This window comes from Coturnix japonica, chromosome 19 (assembly GCF_054131305.1).
Source record: "Coturnix japonica strain WE chromosome 19, WE-NBRP24, whole genome shotgun sequence".
Classification (NCBI taxonomy): Eukaryota; Metazoa; Chordata; class Aves; order Galliformes; family Phasianidae; genus Coturnix; species Coturnix japonica.
Genome location: NC_140681.1, coordinates 12,226,617 through 12,250,031, shown reverse-complemented (window position 1 = coordinate 12,250,031; position 23,415 = coordinate 12,226,617). Strand labels below are relative to the sequence as shown.

The 23,415-nt window shown below is 46.4% G+C and overlaps 1 long non-coding RNA gene across 2 annotated transcripts; it reads right to left on the bottom strand.

Moving 5' to 3' along the window:
* Positions 1–1,173: 1,173 nt before the first annotated feature.
* Positions 1,174–19,427, bottom strand: LOC116654289 (uncharacterized). Of its 2 annotated transcripts, none has more exons than XR_004309419.2 (2): positions 19,287–19,384; positions 1,174–3,177 (listed from the first exon to the last, which is right to left on the bottom strand). It is a non-coding gene; the product is annotated as an uncharacterized LOC116654289 (long non-coding RNA). The 2 variants fall into 2 exon arrangements; XR_014935809.1 differs by lacking the exon at positions 1,174–3,177 and adding an exon at positions 5,442–6,597 and having other exon boundaries at positions 19,287–19,427.
* Between the last annotated feature and the right edge of the window lie 3,988 nt (positions 19,428–23,415).

Genomic DNA, 23,415 nt, shown 5'->3' with positions numbered 1-23,415 from the left:
CTGTAACGAGAGATCATTTTTTTCCCTCCCTCCTCCTCTCCCCCCAGTCCATTTTCAGACCATAACCACATTTTAATGAATAAAAAGTTGTTGTTTCAAATCCTTGCAGAACTGCAGCCCCTGCCAAGCCTGTTTTTCTTCTGGAAAGACAGATGGATGTGCTCACATTATGGTAGTTGTTTCTTGCGTGCCATATATTTTCAGTGATGTTCATGAAACTCGAATTAGTGACACTAATAATGACAAATCAGAGGGCTAATATTGTTTAACCCTGTTAAAGAGTGTTATTACATTTACATGCTCCCACAGAGTAAATGCTGTTTGGCTCAGACATATGTCTTGCTATCTGTTTATTTTTATGAATCAGAAATGAATCAGCAGTCTGTCTAAGAGTGTCCCTTACATTCACTTGTCTTACATACCACCTCAGGAGGAAAAGAAGAAATCAACCAAAGATACATACCAGGGTTTATCAAATCATTCTGTGTTCAGTAGAAGCATATTATTTCTGCATTAATTCTAATAGATACAAGAAAGTTGCAGGTCTACAAGGACTTATCCCAAAATGCTGAGCCACAAAGCTAGACCGTGCTCTAACTGATGCAGTATGCATTCCTTTAGAGATAGTAAAGGCAAAGCAAAACCTTCGAATTAGGCCTTGGGTGTGCGTCTGTCTGGTTTGCACTGCTTATGAGCAGCCCCTTTTCCTCTAGCCGACAGGTCTCTCAGAATGCAAAGCACAGATGCACCACATCGTCTCTGGCATTATGTCCTACAAGACCTACAGTGATTTAGAGCTGGGGAATGATTCCCTCTCAGCACTGCATACAGCAGATAAATGGAAGGAAATGACAGGTCCTGTTGAGATGCTCCCAGCCAAATCTTGCTTCCATCCTCAGGGACTTTCAGGAAAAGGGCTCGGATCTCTGGAAAGGCCTTTGAGAGGAGCACCCTGCCTTTCCTGATGCCCAGGCCCTGCTTCTTCTTGGTAAGGAGCCAGTTATAGGCCCGATGATTTTTGCCTTAAAGCCTAAAATCAATTTACCGCTTCAGAAAATTGACCAAGAGAGTTATGTAAGAGGTACAAAAAACATCACACTTTCTTAGAGCAGTAGACATTCCAAGAATTGCAGAAGGTAATTTAAATTCAACTCAGCCACCACTGTTGCAATATTGAGGTTTTAAAGTCAGTTTATTTATATTTTAACTTTGCAGTTTCCCATAAGGTATGGTCAAAGTCTTTAACACAATCACTGACATTAGGAATTCTCGTCCTCCTTTTCCCTTGCTCCTTATCAAGCGCACTTTGTTTCCTGCAATGGTTTATTGGGACCATCTGCATCTCCTCCTGTTTTCTCTCAGGCATGGAGATAAGATTTCACCTTTGGCTGTCTGGTTGAAGTCCAGCTGGCAGTCGGGACGCGTTCGGCCGCGGCTCTGCGCCTGTTGCATGCCTGTGCCAGGCTCACATGGTGCCAACAGAAGGGCCCACGTGAGCCACTCTTCATGCTTAAGACCTGCTTCGTTTTCCTCTTCCGGGCATCAGAGCTTCAGAACTCACTGCTTGAAATAAACATCTCAAGTCCTTATCTGAGAGGTTGAGCAATCGGCTGCGTGTTGCAGTCTGTGGTCCTCACTGATGTGAGAAGGGATGGCGAGTCCTGCTGGGATGACGAGGGCACTGTTTGCCAAACCAGCACCCAATCTGCTTTCTGAATATTTTCAAGCTGCTGTTGGTCCCCGCAGCTGCCCCATCTCTGCTCATTGCCCTCATTCCTGACCTTGTTGCCTATGCTGAAAGCACCGTCACCACCTGTGTGCTTGGGCCTTACAGCCCCGTGTCCCAACAGTCAACTCTGTGCCAGAGAAGAGCAAGCAAGCTACAGCCATGCAGAGATGCCCAGGATGGGTAAATAGCCATAGGAAGTCCTGTCATTTACCCTACCCAGCTCAGAGTGCTTCTGGATGTTTGGCTGTCTTGCTACTCTCCCCTGGTACTGACTTTTGCCTTATGCAGTACTTGAACGTAAAGCAGAAAAGCCTTGATTTCAGCCTTGGAATGCTTTGCAGCAGCAGCCCGCTGCAATGAGCTGCACTGAGCAGCTGGGAAGGAACGCAGCCCCCCTGAGCCAGGGCACAGCTCCCAGCAGTGGGGAGGGAGGAGGCAGAGCCCTCCCCCAGCTCACCCAGCAGCCCTGCAGAAATGCTGCGGTCTTTGAAGGTAATAGGAACAAAACCATTTCCTTTCTTCCTTCCTTCCCTCGCTCCTTTTTGGAGACACATTATCCGCACAGAGGGTCAAGTATCTAGTTAAATGCTTTTCAGAAGCCCAAAGTGAAGGTTTGCAATGCAGACAGGCCGTCTCGAGCCTCACTGTACATTTTCCCAAGAAACTGAAGGAACACTTCATGTACTGATTCTTTTGTTTCCTGGCTTCTTTCCTTTAATATCTTTATTCTTATTTTTTAGTATCTCATGAAATCGAAGAACCCGCCAGTCTTTGCTCTATTTGATGTTTTAGAAAAGCCAAAAAGACAAATCTGTAAAAGCACTTTCTATGTTTGTCGGATTCTTTTTTCTCCTTAAACACAGGCTGCAAGTCTCAGAAGAAGTCAAGGACTCGGTTTTCTCTTTGTTTTTAGTGCCTGGCTGCTTCCAACTGCATTAAAGTGTCAGCTCCAGATAAGTAAAGGAAATGAAAACAGAGAAGGTCTGTGTAAAAGAAAATGTCTGTCCTTCAAAGTCTGGAGAGATAGAAGCAAATTTATAGTCCCCTGAGCAACGTCCAGGGAATGTTTTGGAGCTTTGAGGCCAACAGTGGATGCTGGAGCAACAGTCCTCAGCAGTTCTGTGCATCCTTAATGCTGCACTAAGGCCTGAGCTGCTTCTCATCCAGAGAAGCAAAAAGCAGATTAAACCTGGAAAGGGGCAAGGAGAGGAGGTCCCTATGGGCCACTGCAGTGGTGAAAGCATGGACTGCGAAGGGCCCAGGGATTGGAGGCAGCCGCTGGGCAGTACAAAGCGCTATGGAGCTGTGTGTTAGACAAGTTCATCCCATACACCAGGATGGTCACTTCTTGCTCAGTCTTTTTTGGGATGTGCAAAGGAAGGGCTGACATGGCTGTACCATCTCTGGATCTCGACAGACTTGGATGAAGGTGGTCTTCCCTTAAGTACCTGCATACGAGCATCACAGCTTATATAATCATTGCTATTAGCATGATGCAGTCTTGCTTATTTGGACTCATGATTACCTGAGAACCAAGGCTGAATTAATTTACAAACAAAAAAAGGCACAGTAGGTGTCTGTCTCATAGCTACAGAGAAACGCTTGAGGGAAAAGTGAACTTCCCACTGTTCTTCCACAGGAATATTTCTGAGGTGGTTTTCCCTCAACACCTGGAATTCTGTGCACTCTGCAGCGGGCAGCCCTGCCTTGGTGTGGACATGCAGGTTGTACCACACAGCGCTGGGCACAGCACGGAATGTTTTAAAGCCACAGCATGCAGAATTGCACTATCTGTGGAATCAAGACTAATGCATAAGAGTTACCATAACAACAACACCTCGACACGCTGCTTGCACAAATACCTGAATGGATTCAGCGCCCCGTTGGGTGAAAAACATTTACCCATTGAAGGGGTGGCTGCTGCAAATGCATGACTGCTTGAGTCCTGATTTTGTAGCAGGAAATCAGTCTGTGAGAAAAGGCCTTCACAAATTACTGATTGGAACTGTATTGCTTTTACCCAAGCAGTGGAGGTGCTGGCTGCTGTCACCCACTTGCTGGCTGAGTTCTGCTACTGGAGAGCTTGTAGGGTTCATGGCAGCAGAACAGAGCTCTGTGGTGGTAGGCACTGCATGAACATATGACAGCAGGAAAAGAAAGAAAGGTCCCAGAGATAACCCAGCACAGGGCAGGGAGGGAAACAAAGCACAACTATATGGCAAATGACAGGTTATCTTCGGGAATATGTGCCTGTTGGAGGAAAAAGTGTAGCTATCCAAAGTAATCTAATGGAAAGAGATGTAACAGGAGCAGAGACAAGGGGGAACTGAGCAGGGAAGAGAGGGCAGCACAGAAACAGGTGAAGTGATGGGGGTAGCTGAAAAGAGGTGATCCCAGCAGCCCAGCAAACAGCCCTGCTGTCCCACCCAGTCGTGGCTGCTTTTAAAATCCCTTAATGACTCCCATTTCCCTTTGTTATTGCAGTTTTCTCCTAAAACACCACATTTCACAAGACTCTTTGCCCTATGGAAAGGTTTGGGGGTAAGAATTCCTTTTCCTTTTGGGTTTTTATTTTGTTTTAATTAGGCATTTTGCTGGTGCTCAGCGTTTTGCTATCTTAATCCCACAGGTTTTCTGTTTAGAAGCCAGGCAGCTAAATGCCACACAGTTCCTTCCCCTTCAAATAATTCTTCCACCCATCCTGGCCATAGTGAGGCAGCTCACACTGCACAGCTGTGCACTGTATTCACTCCCATTGAAGAGAACTCAACAGGGCAAACCCCACACCCAGCCCTGTGCCTTCATTCTTCTCCTTTTCCTTGCAAACAAAGTGTGAGGCCTTCGGTTTCCTTTAAGTTTCCACAAGCACTGCACTAACAGAGATCCCTGCCTGTTTATTTGTTCCCAGAAGAACAGTGCTGGATTTTGCTTACAGTCCATCACTGCTGTTACAAAAAAGATCTCAAGTCATTTCTGCTCCGCTCGCTTTGAGAGTGATACTCAGCAGTGAGAGTCTTTGTGTATAAGAAACCCAGAAGTGGCTTTTCCTAGCATTATAATTTGTTGTACTTGGGTGTTACTGAGCTGCTTGCTGTAGTCTGCAGGATCCCACAAGCTTCTCTTTGTCCAAGTTGGTCACACAGTAGTTTTAGGTTCCCTCTGCAGCAAATGGAGGAAAAAAAGGGCTTCCTTGGATCTGAAATTTATCCCACTTCAGATCAGAACTATTCTGAGGGGTCTCTCTTCCCCACCGAGCATAAAGGCATCGCAGGGCAGGTGCCCTGCTAGGAACTTCACAGGGCTGGCTGATGGCTGCCCTAAGCTGCTCACCACCTCAACAGATAGGAAAAGAAGTTAATGGGAAAGAGAAGTGAGACGCAATAGCAGGAGGTGGGTGAGGAGACTCAGAGAGATCGGGCACTGCCTGGAAGTGGCACCCAGCACAGGGCTGAGATGGCACCCAGATCTCCTGATGAGCCCCCTTGCCTGCAGTCTGTACTGCATGGCTCTCCACTCTGTCAGACAAAAAGGATATCATCATCTATTTCCTTTTTCTCTTTCTTTCCAGTAGTTGCTTGTTAATTAAGCACTTAAAATTTTCCAGAGCAGATGTAAGACCAGAAACCTCTAAGTTAGATGGAAAGAACTCGGCATTTCAGCCAACGTGAAGTATCCAGCAAAAATAAGCATGCGGGAAAAAGAAAACACAACACATTGTGCAAATAATATTGCTGAGGGAAATATAAAAATTACATGAGAAGGGCAGACAGGGGCATTGCGCAAAGGTTAAGGAAGGAGAGTTAGGACAGAGGAAGGGTTGCTAATTTCACTTTGTAAGCACGGTTGCTGAACAATCCCCATTCCCACCCCCCACCCCAAGGTCTCTGACCCCACAGCACAGCCTTACAACCATGTGGGTCCCACAGCCTTCAGCAGCTGGGAAGTGGGGACAGGATGGGAGATGGCAATCCGGAATAGGCCCCTTGCCAAGCACCCTGCCACCAAGCACTGTGCTGTCCTGCACACAGCTGACTCGTCCCATGAGCTCCTTGCTGAAACTTCCCATCTCATTCATTGTACCAAATGCTAGATTTGTCTGTTGTGTGGCTACAGAGGCAGAAACCTCTACAAAATGACAGCCAAGGGTAAACTGATTATTGGTGGTGGCCTGACCCGATTTCAAACATAACCCTGCCCTGAGTGGACAGCAGGACTGGGTGATCTCCAGATGTCTCCAACTTGATGTTCTGATTCTCTGACACAGGTTACCATAAAGAGCTGTAGAGATTCAGGAAAACAACTCTTCAGAGAACGAGAAACAAATGGTATTTCAAACCACAGTTGATGTTCCTTAACAGAAAAATCCCCAGATGAACTCAGCTCCCCTGAAATCGTGAAGTAAAGAGAATCTCTGCGAAGAGGTCATCAAGCCACACTGTGATGGGTGAGCCAAGGAAACCCACGAGCCCAGTCACAGCGGTTTGGATCACAGCTGCCCCTTCAATGCCAGTGAGTGAATGAACACCTCGAGACATCCAGGAAAGGATCTCTGCAGCACAGGAGAACAAACTTTGCTCAAAAGAGGTTATCAATGGGACCCCAGGAGAGCAGTCACTGTGAAGCTCTACTTCATTCCGTAAATGTTTTGGAAGCAATTACTTCATCTTGTTCTTTATTCACAGGATTCACTTAACTGATGACATTATAGCTCAGTCCATTAAGTAAATGGGTTATATATTTTCTCCTGGTTTTGGTGAAGTAATGTTGCAGCCCATGTCGCTATCATTGTCAGCAGTCAGTGGGGACCGATCCTCATTTGTTTAGTGAGGTTTACCTCAGCTGGGATTGTAAATATGAAATAAGTGGCTCTGGATATTTTATAACATTGGAGCAGGATTAAAAAAAAAAAAAAAAAAAAAAAAAGAAAGAAAAAAAAAGAAGAAAGCAAGTGTTATTTTCACAGAAATTCCTGGCAGCTGCACTGTTTATTATGAGAGGAAAACGGAGCAAGAAAAATTGGCGTGTCATTCCTTAAATGAATTTATATCCTCATTTCCTTTAGAAAATGAATCCATGCTCCATCTAGCCATTTTCCATCAGTCTGCAGGGGCAAAGTTTGCGGAGCACAATCGAAACACACAGTTATAGCGTAGGCCAGCGTGCCACATAAGGCTTTATAATAAGATCCTCCCCCACCACTACTGCCAGTAGCACTTATAAAGGCTTTCTTTCCCATCAGTTAGCCAGGCAGCAGCAGCTCAGAAAATAATTGGAGACATGCAGTCAGAGCACTGGTCAGCAGGGCCAGAACGAATTGGAGTGCAGTCACTGCGCGTCCCTGTGCCATCATGGCACTGCACTGTAGTTCCTCTATAATGTCTCTGTTTCCCAGGGAGGAGAGGCAGCAGGCTGGGGAGATTTGCCAACAGATAAGCAAACTGAGGAGGCAGTTAGAAGCACTGAGTTTGGGAACTGTCACAGAACGCTGTCACTCAAAAGAAGTGTCTCACAAAATCTCCCCAACAACCTCATCCTCCTCCACACTCATCCGCCTCCTCCGAGGGGTGGTGGTTAATATCCTAAATACAACACAACCGCCTGGAAAGCGCTTTTCATTTTGAGTCACCACTTTGCTATTTCTGCAGCCACACAGACAGGACGGTGGAGCTGATGTCATGAATCTGCTCCATACAGGAACAACCTGGGGAGCTGGGGCTGCAGTTCTGAGGAAAAGGAGGCCCTGGAAATGTCTTCTGGGGATGCTGGGATGCAGGAAATGCAATGCTTCGCTGCCAGGAACATAAAGGAAAAGGAGGATAATAGCACTGTAATGTCAGTTCTGCCTGACTCCAGTTTGTTTTAAAGCACTCTCCAATCAGAAAAGAAAAAAAAACAACAAAAAAAAACAACAAAAAAAAGGGAAGAAAACCTAAAAAAAAATAATAATAAAGGAAAACAGGAGAAAAAATGTTGCATTTGTTGCCAACACTTTTTGGATCCAGCCTTTTTATTCTTTTTAGCTGAGATTTTAAAAAACACCCAAGAAAGAAGTTCAAAGCCCAAAGTGATTTCAAAACAAGAAGCTGAAGGCTCCTGCTCCAGCAGGCAGCTCGCTGGGACGGGGTGGCAGACGGGGTGGGAATGCCAGACATCAGGTCCTGGCAGCCTGACAAACACAAGGGAGGGCCTGAGAGCAACAAAGCTGGGACACGAAACCCACAGACTCTGGGCGATTTGGGTCAGCATATGGCTCAACGCGCTGACTTTGGCCAACCTCAACGTGTTTCAGCCTCCAAGGTGCCACCTGCTATTTTCTCACATCAGAACTGCAGAGCACTGATGGCACTACGGAAGCAATATGATTTTCTCTTCATACCACACACACGTTCCTGTATAAATGGGGTGCTACCGTGCTGTTTACTTACACAACATCTGATCTACAATTCTCCTGGGTTTACTGAGAGCTCGGGGGACTCCTGACGGGTATTTTGGCTGTTGAGTGAGAAAGCAGCACAATTGGTGTGGGCTGGGGTCCCTCAGCAGTGGCTGCATGAGCCGCTTCCCCCGACAGGCGCTGTGGCTGCGCACAGCCTGATGTCAATGGCACTATTATGATTTCACCCAGGCTCGCAGCTCCGGCTGCAGTTTCCCTCATTCCCCGAACAGCAGGGAAGGTCTAGACGGGAGCTACAAAGATTTCCACATACACAGACACAGATTTTTTTTTCCCCCGAACTGCCTGTTTCACCAACCATGAGAGCAAATCACAAAGCATATGAAGGCTTTGTGCTCTCTGACCTGCTTGGCCGGCTTTCCTCAGCCCGTCCGAATGGCTCTGCTGGCCCAGCTCTGCACACAGAGGCGAGCTCGAGCCTCTGCTGTAGACAAGCTAAACTTTGGGGGAAAATAGATAGTTGGTATTAAAGTTGGAGTGAGAGATACATGGCTGTGGTAGGGGAGAGGAACTGGGATGGAGAGAGCTCAAGGCTGGGGCTGGATACACAAGAAATCTCCTTAACAGCATCTTTTCTTTGCATGTGAGACTGGAATCTGCATTTGGATGTGAGCTTCTCTCCTGTCCCTCTCATTAGCCTGGGGACAGACAGAAACACGGGGACCAAAGCCTCGTGCATGGGGCACTGCTGAGGTGTGCAGCTCCACAGAGGTCCCAGACCCCGTGCTGTGCCCCACCGCCTGCAGAGAAAGGGCCTCCAGCATCCAAGGGAGCTTCAGTCAGGGCTGAGCAGAGCACACAGCACTGACGTTGCCCTCGGGTCCTTGAGCAAACCATCTCCAGCCCATCAAGCTGTGGATCACTGCCATGCAGAGACTCTTGGTCTATAGAATAACTGGAGAGAGACAGAGGACACGATAACTCAGGAAGGGCATTGCCCCAGGAAAGCTGGCACTCATGATGCTCAGGCAGAGCTATGGGAGCCCAGCTCACAGCCTGCCCCGGCCTGAGGGCTCGCAGCCCCCAGCTCAGAGCTGTCTGCACACTGCAGTGCTGGGGATGTGGGCTCCAGCAGAGCCCGGAGCAGCACTATATGGTGTGATGGAGCTGCCAGCCCAGGGGAGTGCTGTGACATCGCTGCGTGACTCTGCTCTGTGAATCCGTTCCAAACAACAACAACGAGCAGCAGGCAGGTCAGAGCAAGCAGTGATTCATGTACTCAGAATGGTTCTTCTGAGAAAAGCAGCCATGACCAGAGGCGATTTCAGCAGACAGCACCACTTGAGCAGACCTGGCTGCCTCCAGGTTCACTTCCTTGAAAGGGCTGATGGCAGCGTAGGCAAAACTATGAACAATATGACAATAATCAGTGTGTGTGTAGGTTTAGAAAGTTAAAAAATGGGGAAAGGGACAAAAGCCCACATGGGCAGGAGAGAACAGCCAGGAGGGGCACAAGCACAGCAGGTGCTGCTTGTGTTGGAGCTTCTATTTTTCTTAAGAAAAATGAATATTGAACCAAAACTTTAAATGTACTAAGAATAAACCATTGCATCTCACACTGTCTCTATTTTAGTGAAGTATTTTTCAATTTTCAAACTCTGCAACACAAGAGGAGAAATGGGACACCCCCAGATCTCTGCCTGTTCCTTCCAGTCCATGCAAGAGTTCCAGGTATTAAAAAACACAACAACATTCAGAAGAACAGAAACAAAACCACCCAACAACCCTTCAGGAAGTGAAAGCTAAAAGAATACGTTTCATTTAATGGTCCCTCCTTCTTAGATCTGTTTGACATCTTAGCGTCAGGTGCTACAGTTGGAAGCAGCTGCTATTGTATTGGTGCCTGTTTGCTTTTCTCTTTGGAGTTTGCACAATCCCCATCTCACAATGGAGCATGCCAACAGTTTCAGTGCTGGAAAACAGAAATAAACAGAGGAACAACTGTTCTGCATTATGCATAGCGACTAGTGAAAATTATTTTTCCCCTTCTTCTCTCCTAATGACTCACACCTTCCAAAATCCCATTATCTAAAATCCACGTAACCTGCTTTTCCTCTTCAAGTCAGTTCCATTTTTCCCTCTCCAACCAACCAACTTAGGAAGAAAAAAATCTGCATCTCAGTCCTTCTCATTCTGTGTCTTATAAAAGCGACCTGACCTCCACCAGAAGTGATGGGGAAACCTCCAAAAGCTTCAATTCCTTTATGAGAAATGCAGCTGAACTTTTAAACACCCCCCTCTAATCCCTCACAAGCTCACATTTCACCTCTACCCTCCCTGGGCTTACTGACAGGGGAATACCTTCCCAGAACGGATGTACTGCAGTAATTAATCCACCGTACATGAGGCAAGTAAAATTCTCACCTGCACTTTATTCTGGAATGAAGCTTATTTTGTTCTGGGTTCATTCCTCTGTGTGGGCACAGCTTTTGTTCCACAGCCCTGGCAGCACAGTGCACAATGACCCACTGGAGTGGGACGTGTCCCCACACAGGTAAACCAGGAGGACTTCAGAGAGACTGGGCTGCAAACCGCAAAAAGCCACTGGGATTGGAACTGGGTTCATTCTCGTTTCAGATGCACGACCTCACCTACATGTCCATCCCTGTATACACACACCTTCAGGAGGGTCTCATTGCTCCAAGGTTGTACCCATGGTGCCAGGCCATTGCTCTGACCCCTTTCTGGTGGAAGCAATTGTTCAAGCAGTTTTTCTAACTCATCACCCAGCCATGAACCCAGAGGAGCTCAGTGGCACCTCCTGGCACTGCTGGTTCCCCCCCATCACACTGCATGCCATGTGCTGCTCTGCCAGCTCTGCCCATCAGCACTCTGCCCTCAGCCTCACACTCTGGTTTCCCATTTTTTTTTTCTGTGGGAACATAATACTGCTTTGGGGATTCATTAATTGATGGATATAGAGAGCTTGGAAAGCATAAAGCACGACAGAGGAGTTAAGTGTTATAATTAGGAGCAATTCTCATCCTGATTACAATGAGGTAAAAGCTGGAAGTCTTACACCACCGAAAGATTGAAGCTGATAAAAAAAGATCAGAAGCGGGGTCTTATGATTTTCAATGTAAACTTGGGCAGATTCCCTGCTGAGTTACATCTGCAACTGCACTAAGATCATGGAACATGACAACTTGTTATTTCAGTACGAGATATAGGGAAAATGCCCTTTGAAAAAAATTAAACAGGAAGGAAATTTTAAAAGTGTTTTCTTTGGCTCTGAAACATATGCCCGGGGAGAAACTGTTCTCAGCAATGCAGTGGATCTTGAAATATTTACTGGGTCTGGCATTTAACATAATCTTTCTTGTATAAACGATATAGGAAAAACACATATTATCTTAGACTGCAATCTAGTGTGAGGATGAGATGGTATTTTAATAGGGCTGCATTTATCAACTGTAACAAGGGAGGGAACGTGCTCCAACCCAGCGCGCCTTGTGGGCAATGCAAGTCAGAGTCAGTGACTGCGACCGCCCGAGAAGCGTGTGATGGGAGGAAGGCAGACGGACAGACAGCCTGCAGATGGACAGACAGCCTGCAGATGGACAGACAGCCTGCTGGGAACGAGGGTGGACTGGAAGGTGATCTCACAGTGCGGCACCCACTGCCCATCTTACTGGGATCCCATCCCCTCGCTCCACCATCCTGAATGCTCCTGGAAACCTGAATTTCTGACTTGACTTGCGATGGGATTTGCATGTCTAGCCAGTGACACTACTATTTTCAGAAGTAATTACATTTTTGATTATGCTTTTTAATAGCTGGTAGCTGTGGCTTTGCAGTTTTGTTCCTGTCCCTCTTGGACGCACCTTGGAGCAGCACCAGGAGCCTCCACTTCACTTCCAGTGAGATGTGAGAGTGTGAACACACAGCAAGGAAGGGGAGATCATGTATGTCAATGTGTGCAGCTGATCTCGCAGCCACACATCACAGCTGGAGACTGAAACCAGAACCGGGCAGTGTGTCTCAGAGCCATGGGAACATCCCCTCAGCATTTCCCAACACAAGTCTGGAGAAAGAACGAGGAAGACAGCAAGGCCCAGATCTGCAGTGTGCAGACAGAGCTGGTTCTTGGAAAAGCACACCAGCTTTCCTCTAAATCAGGCGTTGGGCTGAGTGCTTGTAATTGTAGGAAAAAGGGAAGGCTGTCATATAAAAGCAGCCACAGCAGAAGTGAAATAAATGCTTCAAAGAGGGCTCATGCAGGAGCAGACACTGTATTGAGAATCCAGAGTCAGAGAATTCTCTGTGACCTTGGGCACGTTGCTCCATCTCTTACCAGCTCAGCCTGGCAGCTGGTCACTACGCACACCAACCTCCCCGCTGCTCCTCTCCGTGGAAACAAACAGAGGTGTGGAAGAATAAGGGTCTGTCTTTTCTAGAGATCCAAAAGAAGGAGAGGTGCAAATAAAACAGAAAGGAATTAGAAGGCAGCTCGTTTTGATTCAGGCAGATCCTTCAACCTTTTGAAGTTTAAAGGATCCCTGACTTTCCTGAAGCAGTCCCAAGACTCCCATGCACCCATTTGCAGAGGAAATAAAAGTCCCTGTGTGCTGGCTGCTCATTAATTTGCTTTTCTTTTCTCATCATTTGTTTGCTAGCTTGTCTGCTTGGGAAGATGGTGTGGGCTTCTGGGATTTTCTAGTCATTGCCTAACCCACCTGTTGTAGGGCCCACCAGCGTTTAATGGCGCTGAGCACCACGGAGCTGCAATGCCCATAAGCATGTCTGTTCCCAGTCTCTTTGGTGTCACTCCCTCACAGACACCCTTTAATCAGTGGATTTTGGGTGTACAGCAAACCCTGCACACACGGAGCACAGCCGTGACGCATACTGGAGCACTGCTGGCTGCAGACCCCAGCAGGCACCGGTGCGTCCCATCCTGTCCAGCCAGCTACAAACAGCAGCACAGAGCGGCTGTGATTTGGCATCTCATTACCACAATGACTTTAGCAGTTCAGGTAAACATTTTCAAATTGCTACTAATTGCTGTTAATTTGCGTGCGTGGCAGCCCAACAGGATATACAGCCCGGGTGGCAGAGGGCAACGTTTGGTTTTCAGGTCCTAATTTTATCTCACTTTTTAAAGCTGGGTTTGAACCTCCAAGGTTCTGACTTCTTCAGATCCCCTTGTTATGAAGTTATGAGAAAACATTTGTGGTGGGGTGATTTCCTTTTGCCCTAGACAGCTGTCAGGAGCAGCAGAATGGCCCAAGGCAAAATCTGATGTGGGCGAAAGGAGTGGCTTAAGCCAATAAGTTAAAGTGATGGGTTAGAAAGCCTGAGGGAAAAAAATGAGCCAATAATTGCTGAAAATCTTCCTATTCTGCTAGGTTTATTTAGTCAAATTCAGTGGCCCCTCTCCAGGCCTTCAGCCCTCTCCACACCTTAAAGAACCTTATCCAACGTTTTGCTGCTATTGTTTAATGACCCTTAGCATCAGCTCAGTGTCAGGCTCTGCAGAACAAATGCAGCCCCTGCTAGGCTGCAGGAGGGCAGCACGGGGATGGGAGGGGTGGAGGGGTTGGAGTCCAGAGCCCACCCTGCATTGGTTGTAGCATGAGCAGCAGTGCTGGACCCCAGCTCCAGGCTCTCTCTCTAAGCACACATCAGCAGCCTCTGGAGACGTCGTTGCTGCTTAAACATCTCAATTTTAGGAGGCAGGAGATCACCTGCTGCTTGGAGTCCTGGGATCTGAGCAGTGTGACCAGGTTCACAGCCTCTCCAGCTGAACCAAACTGGAGATATCCATCACCTCTGTGGTGTTTGGAGTTCAATGGGATTTAAAACATCTCTTTCTTACACCCCAGCGGTCTGCAAGGGGATTCTTTTAATGAACATCCGGCATAGGGAATGGATGAACACTTCCACCAAAGAAGGTGGAAAAGTGGATTTATGTCTCAGATACAGTTGTCACAGATCACATTTGTGCTTCTCGAACAATTAGAGTTTTTATGAAAAAATGCGCATCTCCTCACCTCCAAAAATACCACCTGAAGCAAAATCTGTTTGAATCTGGAAAATTTTCAGAGGGGAGGAAAATGGAGGGCAACTTCTGCCTGCAAGAAAGGACCTCAGTATTTGTTTCAACATTTTCCAAACAGTAATTGCAACCTTGATGCGCCCTTGGCTCTGGATGCCAGCAAAATCCAGAGCTGTGCACAAATTTGATCCCACATAACTTGCAAACTGCAGCTTTTGGGCTGGCGGCTGCTGCTGCCCAGAGCTGCGTGGGGGCTCAGGAATGGGGGCTCCTCCTGCCCAGCATGCAGCACAGGGTCCACTTCTGCCCAATGTGCTGCACCCCAAGTCACTCACAGCCTGCAGCCTTCTCTGTTTGGACACCTGCCACACAGCGCTTCACTTCGCTAAGCAAGTATTCGCAACACAAATATAATCGCCTTCCTCCCTGGTAGCCTTTGTGCTCCAACTAATTTTACTGGAATGCTCGTTTTCATTCAATTAGAAACTGAAATTATAGTAACGCCAGATTATTATTATTATTATTCCTTTAAAGACTCTTAAAATTCAGCTTTTGCTTCTTCTGCTAAATGACTGCATGCAGACCTGTCTCTCTTTGGAGGTCTCAGCCTGAGCCTTCCACGAGGCATTCACACAATGCAGACTGGCTGGTTACCAGGTAAGACTTTATACAAAGGCTGAATCTTTAATAGTCAGTCTCCTATTGATTCACACAGGCAGCAATGGTGACTAACAGCTGTGATTCATTGGCACCTATTGGTGTCAGGGCGTTGGGGTTTCTTTTTCACTCTTCACAACCTCTTCCCTCTGCTTCCCCCAAACCCACATACTTTAAATACGTGTCTCTTACATTCCGAAGGAACAGAATGAGAAGGCTGTATTTTTTTTTAATGGTAGCTCTACACTTGTAGTAGAATTCGCATCCTTTTGTGTGTCCTATCTGCAGCTATTTTAGAGCCACGTGCAAGTTTCTAAAACCTCTTACATATACCTACTGTGCTGTTTATCCTTTTTTGTTTGTTCATTTGTATTAGATAGGAAATACGAGATGAAATCAAGTATATGGCTTATAAGGAAACAACAAATGACTCATGACAGGTATATTTCAAAATTAGCTATTCCTTATCCATTGTATAAATGCAGACATACAGAACCCTGCCCAGAATCCATCCATATTACTCCCACTGAAATGAATAAAATCACAGTCCTGTTCATACACAGCTGGGTATAGCACTTTTGATTCAGTCACAAAGAAACAGCAAGGCAGGAGTCTCCAAACAATGATGATAATAATAAAATCCATACATTTTCAGAGTAGTTCAGTACTTCAAGGCACAAGCAGGTTACACATCCTTGTGCCGAAGCTCTGGATGCATCCCTGTCCCTGCAGAGTTAATTCAGGCTTCCTTAACAAGGAGCACGACCCTTCAGCAGCATTTACACTGCTGGTAGGCACCAGCCCCTGCCTCACCTGGCTCCAGACCTGCTGAGAAGTGGTTATATCACCAGGAGATAAGGGCCAAGAACTTGGAACGTGGCCACCCAAGCCATTTCTGGTGAACAAACCCTTCTCTTGGTTGTGCTTGCAGAGAAGCAGACACTAACAACTTCAAGCTTCACTCCTAATGGTGCAAAATTGTTACCTCTAGTGATGGTTCTTCCACTCTTTAAGACATGTACATTACAGGCAATGGAACCACAGCCCTTCTTCCTACCAGAGCTCCTTAGCTCCTGCATCCAGCTTTATACTTCCATTTCTCCTCCTCACCATCCTGCTTAATGTGAGCAGGAGCATCAGGCATGAAGTCTTGGCCTCGTTAAATCAAGTCTGAATTTTACCACTTGTGACAGTGGGGCCACCATTTCATCATAGCCCCTCTTTCCCCAGCCCTGAGCGATGGCAGCCAGAGCTTAACTGGGGTAAAGCTGGGCCACTGTGTGATTCAGTTAATTAGTGGGTCATGATTTGACAGTTGCAGACACACCACCAATTGCTTCTGTGGAACTCTGAGCCCAATAAATCCCAAATATTTGAAATTCAAGCTCAGACTTAACCCACCATTCCTTTTTTTTTTTTTTTTTCCCCTTTCTTTTTATTTTGCTTCAATCCAGTCTTAAAATCCCTTCCCTTGGAGCCTGTCAAAGCTGCCTCCCCAGGGCTCTCCCCATTGTGCCTGTCCTTGTGCAGTCCCTCTGCAATGCCCCAGCCATGCAGTGGATGCTCAGACTGAATTAGTAAGCAGGCCTGCGTCTGATCTGCAAACATAACTCCAGCTTTACTTCCCTTCCCTTAATGTATTCCAGCCTATGCCTGGGTAGTTAAAATCTTCAATTCCTACCACTCTCTCCCCTTAACAGGCCTATTTTATTTGCACAGTCATTTCACAGTCCAGTTGTTCTTTCTGGTCAGGTGGCCTATAAAATATTTCTATTACTAGTTTACTCTCTGAAACATCTCCAAGTGCAGCCCATAATGACATAGCAGGCCCATTCCAGCCTCTCTCAGATCCCCACTCTCAAAGGCTAATAAATCCTTTTTCTTCTCAAATAGCTCTCTCTTCTCTCATTCCCTTCTCTCCCTCCCCAAACAATCTAAACAATCTCTACTCTTTAATGTTAATATCTCTGTTATCTTCTAAGGAAAGTGCAGTTGCATCCTTACCTATTTCCCAATGGGCAGTGCCTACGCATACAGCTCAACTTCTAGCATCCACACTGAGATGCAGCAATAAGCATCCCCTCCTTCCATTGCCCTGCACATACAGCCCAGCCCCTTCCCAACCTCATCTGGGACTGATAGATTTGCCATTCCTGGTTGGGGTAAGCAGGGCTGCTTCTTATTTCTGTCCATCTTCTGTCAAGTCTCCAGTTCTGCAACTGCTTCTAATTTGTCTGGGAGGGAGGATCTGGTTAAAGTCGGGGATTTCTACTTTTTAATGTCTCTTCTACTGTATCCCATAAATATATTTAACGAGCCTTTCCCACTCCCACTGAAAGAAGCCATCGTTCTGTCAGTTGTGGTGTAGGCTGGTTACACACAGCAGTGAGAGATGAACACCGTGCTTGGAAATGAGACTGTCCTTGAGGTGTGCACTGTGTACCCAGACCTGCAATGCCTTACATTCCTCCATCTGTGCTTTCTCAGCGTGTACTTCTGCTGCAGTGGGAGAGTGAGTGGCACCCTGGGAGGTTCTTGTGCCCAGCCAGGTCCCTGCAGGCAACCGGAGTGGTTAGGAGTCACTCCCATGTGCCAAGGGTTAATAGTGTGTCATTAAGCACCAGGCCAAACTTTGAGGAAGTTCACTCAATACTAAACATAAATATGCTAAAAAGGAAATTTGGTCCTGAAATGATTTAGTGACTATAAAATGGAATTCCAAATATGTTTCTATTAGTGATCTGAAGAAGAGCTAGGGAGGATGTGCAGAGCTATGGCCAGTTCACAGCACCTAGCAAAAGAGGACCAGACAAATGGGAAGAGAAGAGCAATTTCCCTCTTTTCATCTTGCAGCCCTGCAACCGGATTCTCCAACACACCCCACGTTGCTCCCTGGCACCCGGGGAATCAGCTGGATTGCGCGCCATAGGAAAGCTCTGCAAACACTGTGGGTGTTGCTGACACAGACACACATTCCCACAAATACCACTCTCATGTTAGATACATCCAACCAAGCAGCCAAATGGTTTAAAGCCAAGCAGTGGTCTCAGAGCCAGTAAACTACAGCCCTTAGAAATCCTTAAGAACTCCAGAGGCAGAGTGCCCACTGCTATGCACTGTCCCACGGCTGCTGCAGTCTCCTAGCTATGGGTGGTGCTGGTTTTGCAGACTGTACCACAACTGAACTTGTCAGGCTGCGACAAATGCATCTCAGACCCAAGAGCCAGAAGCTTTGGATGTGGTACCTCCAGAGTGCAGCCCTCCAGGAGAACTTGGTGACATCCAGAGCAGAAGGACCTGGTGCTGTACCTGGAATTACTAGTCTCAGTCCCATGGGAATGAAGTTGGGAACATCTGAGGCACATCTCCTCCTCCAGATCTTGGAAATACTCCCACTGTGGTTTCCCAAACCCCGGTGTTGACACATCTTGCTGGGCCTTATAACACAGCAGTTGGATTCGGTCAGTACTGAGTCAGATGGATTCCACTTTTGCCCTGAGTCTATTAGCATAACATTGTAGTCCCTCTCACTCTTCCAAACTGACACACAGTATTGCTGAAGTTCCTAAAAATCTGGGATGCTGATTTTCTTGGTAAGCCCAAAAGATTTCTAAAAGGTTTGGAAGGAGTCTCACAAGTTGACCTCAGTGAGGTCTGATCCATTCCTCCCACGGATGCGTGCCTTGCCTCGGGGGTCATATACCAGCTCAGTCAGTAGCTGTTAAAGGTTTGATCCTCCCATTGATTTTGTATGCGACTGAGATGAATGAATTTTACACCTTTATCTGTAACTTTTCTCATCTGAACAATTGGCTACTAAAGATTATTCAAACCCATACTTTCAGTGAGACCAGCTTTTCTGGGCCATGTGGCAGGGTAAGGTTCAGAGTAATGTTGAGCAGGTCTCCCTATGGAGGGACCTGGGAACTTAATGCTGTCCGACATACAGGAGCAGTTTTGCTGGATAAATGACACAGTTAATTGAGGTAAATCGACAATGACAGAGACAGCGAGAAAATTATATTGACTGTAATGTTTACAAACACTCGTCACCTTCCAGCTCACTGATGAATTGGTAATTTTTTTTCACGGGAAGAAAAGATCCCTCTTGCTTTAAAGAAAGCTGTTTGATGAGGCACAAGGGAGACAATCAGACCTTTAATTCAGTCTGACCTGCTCTGTCATCACGGCTCTTTGTTTCCCCACCTCTCTCGCTCTGACCTTTAGGACTGAGCACTCGGTGGCTGCTATTTATTTATTTATTTGGACCAGGTCACATCAAACGGATCCTGCTTCCCGCAGATAACCTGAGCGCAGAACATGAATGCAGACTTCCCCTATTGTGTCCCTTTGCCTCCCTTCCCCCCACCTCTCCCCCCTGCACCCCCCCTGCCTGCACGCTCCTTTGCACAAAAAAAAGCACACCGAGTCCCCACTCAGCAGCCCACCTTGAACAAAACACTCCAGGACTCTCGAAACAGCAGAAGTGCTAATCAAGCAGGGCCCTGTGCTGTGTGCTTCTGCAGTGGTTGCCTGGCATAGAAATGGGCTGTCTGGCCGCAGCTATGAGGTAACGTCTGGCTTTTTTGCCAAGCTGCAGAACTAGTCAGACACTCCCTGGAACAACATTTCTTCAGGAAAAAAAAAAAAAAAAAAAAGGAAAAAAAAAAAGTTAGGCAAGAAATGATCTTCCAGAAACTTCCCTGCATCTTTCTGTGCGGGGTTTCTTTTTTTTTTCCCCCCCTCACAAAAAGTTACATAACCGAATTACTTAGAATGCAATGGCTTTCGTCAGCTGATTTGGGGCAGTAATCTTATGAAACTGATTTGTCACACCAGGCACGCTGGAAATTTGGAAAGGGGAAAGAACACACCGACACAAATGACGTACACACAGGGATGAACCCCACTCTTCTTCCTGCACCGCAATCTAAACCCATCAGCTATTTTCGGAGGGGAGCTGAAGCAGCGCAATACAAATGCAGCAAGGCAGAGCTAACCTGCATCTGCAGCGGCTTTTTTTTCAGCGCCACCGATGAATCCAATTAAGCAGTGAGAGGAATGCTTTGTTACGCTGCAGCAGCCCTTCTTCCCTAAGAAGTTTCCTGATCGAGTCAGGCTGCAGAGTATTCCTGATGTGGACTACTCTGCTTTTTACAACGGCACTGACAGCTTTATTATTTTTTTCCCGAAGCAAAGCAAATATATAATTCATTTTCTACAGCAAAGGTCGAAGAATAATCCGAGGAGACGTGGCTGTTCCTTTGGAGTTTGAAAACCCCTTATATCAAATAAGTGCATGTTTCTCAGTCAAGAATTCAGGCTGTCCCTAGGTGACACCCCTCGAAGAGTTAATTCCTGAGAAGCAGCAGCTTTGGAAAGGTACAAGGAGGAATGTCTTGTCCTCAGGATAGGAGCAGCCAATGAAGCCGAGTGCTGGTGATGTAATGCTGCAAACCTGGTGCATCATTGGTTCCGGAGATATTAGACTTGATATGATTTTGGAGAGTTGGGTGAGAGCAGTTTTTTGCAAGAAGAGCCTGTAAATTTCCCCGCACCAAGGACACCTCACTTAAATCCTCCAGTGCTCCTCAGCTGGGCACGTCTGGCCAGGAGAAGTTTGCTCTGATGATAATAATTCTGTCTGGTGTCTTCTCGGTACTGTTTAGCTATTCTGCACTCTGCTATCTGGGAGGCATTTCTCTGAAGTCAGCCTGTGCTGGAATTACTTCTCTAGCCTCCCCATGAAATTGAAATGAATTTTTAATAAAAAGCAGTTGTTTTTTCTTTGACTCACCTCTGAACTCTTAATTGTTTCAGGCACCAACTTCCATTCTCCCAGCTTCTATTACCTTCCTAGGTTTTCATCTGCCCAGTCTTATTCCTTTAGCTGATTACTTCATGAGGAGATTGCTGATGATGTCTTAAATGATTCTCTCCAGTCTGGGCTTGTTCTGGAGGGAGCTGCTCACAGCCCTGCAGTGGCAGCCCAGGAGCACAGAACCTCTCACTCCAAGCTCTGGGGATGCAGCGTTTGCACCAGGCAGCAGCCCCTGCTGTCACTGCTACCCTGAGCAGCTCAGCCCAACTGCAGCCACATTCAGTCCTGGGATCCTCTGACATTCCCATCCCTTTCTCTCATCCCCCATCAGTGAAGCAGTCTCATACAGATGTTAACACGCAGGGCTTAGCACTGCTGTCACGTGCTTCATTTCCAAGCAAGAATAAGAATCCTGAATTTCCCTCAAAACAATGGGGGAAATATCATTTCAGTTCAGGTTTTTAATTTTATCTCAATAAAGTCTGAGGCAGAGTTCCAAAAAGATGTACAAAAAACCAAAACAAAACAAAACAAAATGATTTACTATTTATATAGGGAAAAAAAACCACCTGAAATAATGAATTCTGGCAATGAGCCGCCTGCCATCACCTCCCACTTCCTTCTGAAGGACACTAACACAGTTCCAATGAAACCAGCTCATGTTAGTAGTGTGTTTGAATAGGATTAGCGTGGCACCTTCCTGAGGCCAAACCACCACACTTCCGATAAGGAAGGCAGAGAGATGAATGGAAGGAAGCTTTGCACCTCCTCTCCCTGCTCTGTACAACCTATGTGTGATGACACCAGCTACTTCTGCCTTCTTTGTCTAGTGCAGCCTTAAGATCCTTTTAGAGAAAGAGATCTCTAACAATGCTGGAGCGTCTGTGCCATGGCCCAACTCACCTCAAGGTAAAAAATGACCCTATGGTACAAGCACACAAGATTGAGTTTACAAAGCCCCACCACGTCATTAGTTTTAACACTGTTTATAGATTTTGATAACGAAGCCTGTGATGTTAGAATGTAATGACAATGAAATCCATATTCAGTGATCCTTCAGTTACTGTTCCCAGCAGCACAAAGAACATCTTTTCTAGACCTTCCTACCTCCTAAGGAGACATTGTCATGTTGGCTTTGGAAAATTCACATTGCAACAAATAACATGTTGTGCTGAGGCCCTGCCCTGTGTGGAGAACTCGGGTATGGCTGTGCTGGGTGTTTGCTATGTGGTTTATAGAAATCCATCTTGCTTGTGACTTCAGCAAGCTGAGCGGCTCAAAATTGCTGTAATAACAGTGACAGCTGTGTTTGGAGCTGGTTTTCTGTATGTGTGTGTGTACGCTGCTTTGCTACAGGGAGTCTTTCCATTTACTTCAGGTAGTTTGAGAAAGGGTCTTTGCACTGGTAAATATCTTCTGCAGCACAGACTTTCATATGAGCCAGCCACTAACACAAACCGCAGGGAACATGCATGCACACAGGGAATAAAAGTAAACACGGAGTTTGGAAATACGGCCGTCTCCAAATAGTCTTCTGTTACAGCACAGAAGTCCAGCGGATAACACAGGATGCACCACGGAGTACTACATCTTCCCACTGTGCTGAGAAATTCATGCAAACTAAGCTCACAGAAATGCTGTCCTGCTCACAGCCGCTCATCGGCTGCATTCCCAGAGCTCCCTGTCATGGTGCTGCTTAAAACCTCTCTGCAGACGATGTGCTGCAGGCTCACAGCAAACCCTTTCTCTGGCAGCCATGGCCCCAGCCCCACCAGCCAGCCCAGTGCTGTATCCTTGTGTGCAGGCAGGGCTGACTGCATGGACAGATATGGTCACTCACCCACGGCAGTGACTCCTGCAGCACACCCCAATGGAAGATGCTCGGGTGTCTTGTTGCCATTGTGCTTCTTCACAAATTGCTCACATTTGAAAGCAGAAAAAATCCTCTCCACATGACATAAAGTGGCAGTTTAAGTGTTAATTATATTTTCATATCGGCACGAAAACTCCAGTTTGTAAGAACATGGGAGTCCTTAAAATACATGGTAATAAAAAATGAAAACAGTTAGTGTTCTTGAATCAATTTTCACATTTACAACTTTAAAGAATAGCTCCCTTTTTCTGTCTCGTGTTGTCAGCTCTGTATGGCTCTCTGCTTGCCTTGTCATTTCATCAAGAATATGTCAGCCTCCCATTTGCAATGCTTCTTTCAATTAAAACAAATATCCCAAAATACCACCACCAAAAAATAAATAAATAACTAAAAAGCAGAAGCAAAGTCTTAACGACGTATTAAACCATGTGGGCCTGGTCATCTGAAGGAAGGTGACAAAGTTATTCTATCAACTATCAGGAAGATTCGGGCTGTAATTGTGAAGAGAGAATCCTTCTACTACTGCCAATGGCCGCCATCCATGTGTACCGATTGCCGGTCATTGCCAGAGGTCATTAGTGAAACACAGAGTATCCTGTAGATATCATTTATCACAGCATCTGAGGGCTTTCTTGGGAATCACAACAAAGGGACCTTCCACACAGATGATTTACTTTATTTACTGGATTTCAAAATTCAAAATCTGTCCAAGGTCATCACAGTAATGAGAAGCATGAAGGTAAAAGATGCTGACTGCAGAGTGTGCAGAACCTTCCCGATACCTTCTAAGTGCTCATTTCTAATTCCTAAAAACTACTGACTTCTTATTTTTAAGCTTCTCCAAACTCCCTCAAATCCCAGGAGCCCGTCGCAGCCTTCCAAA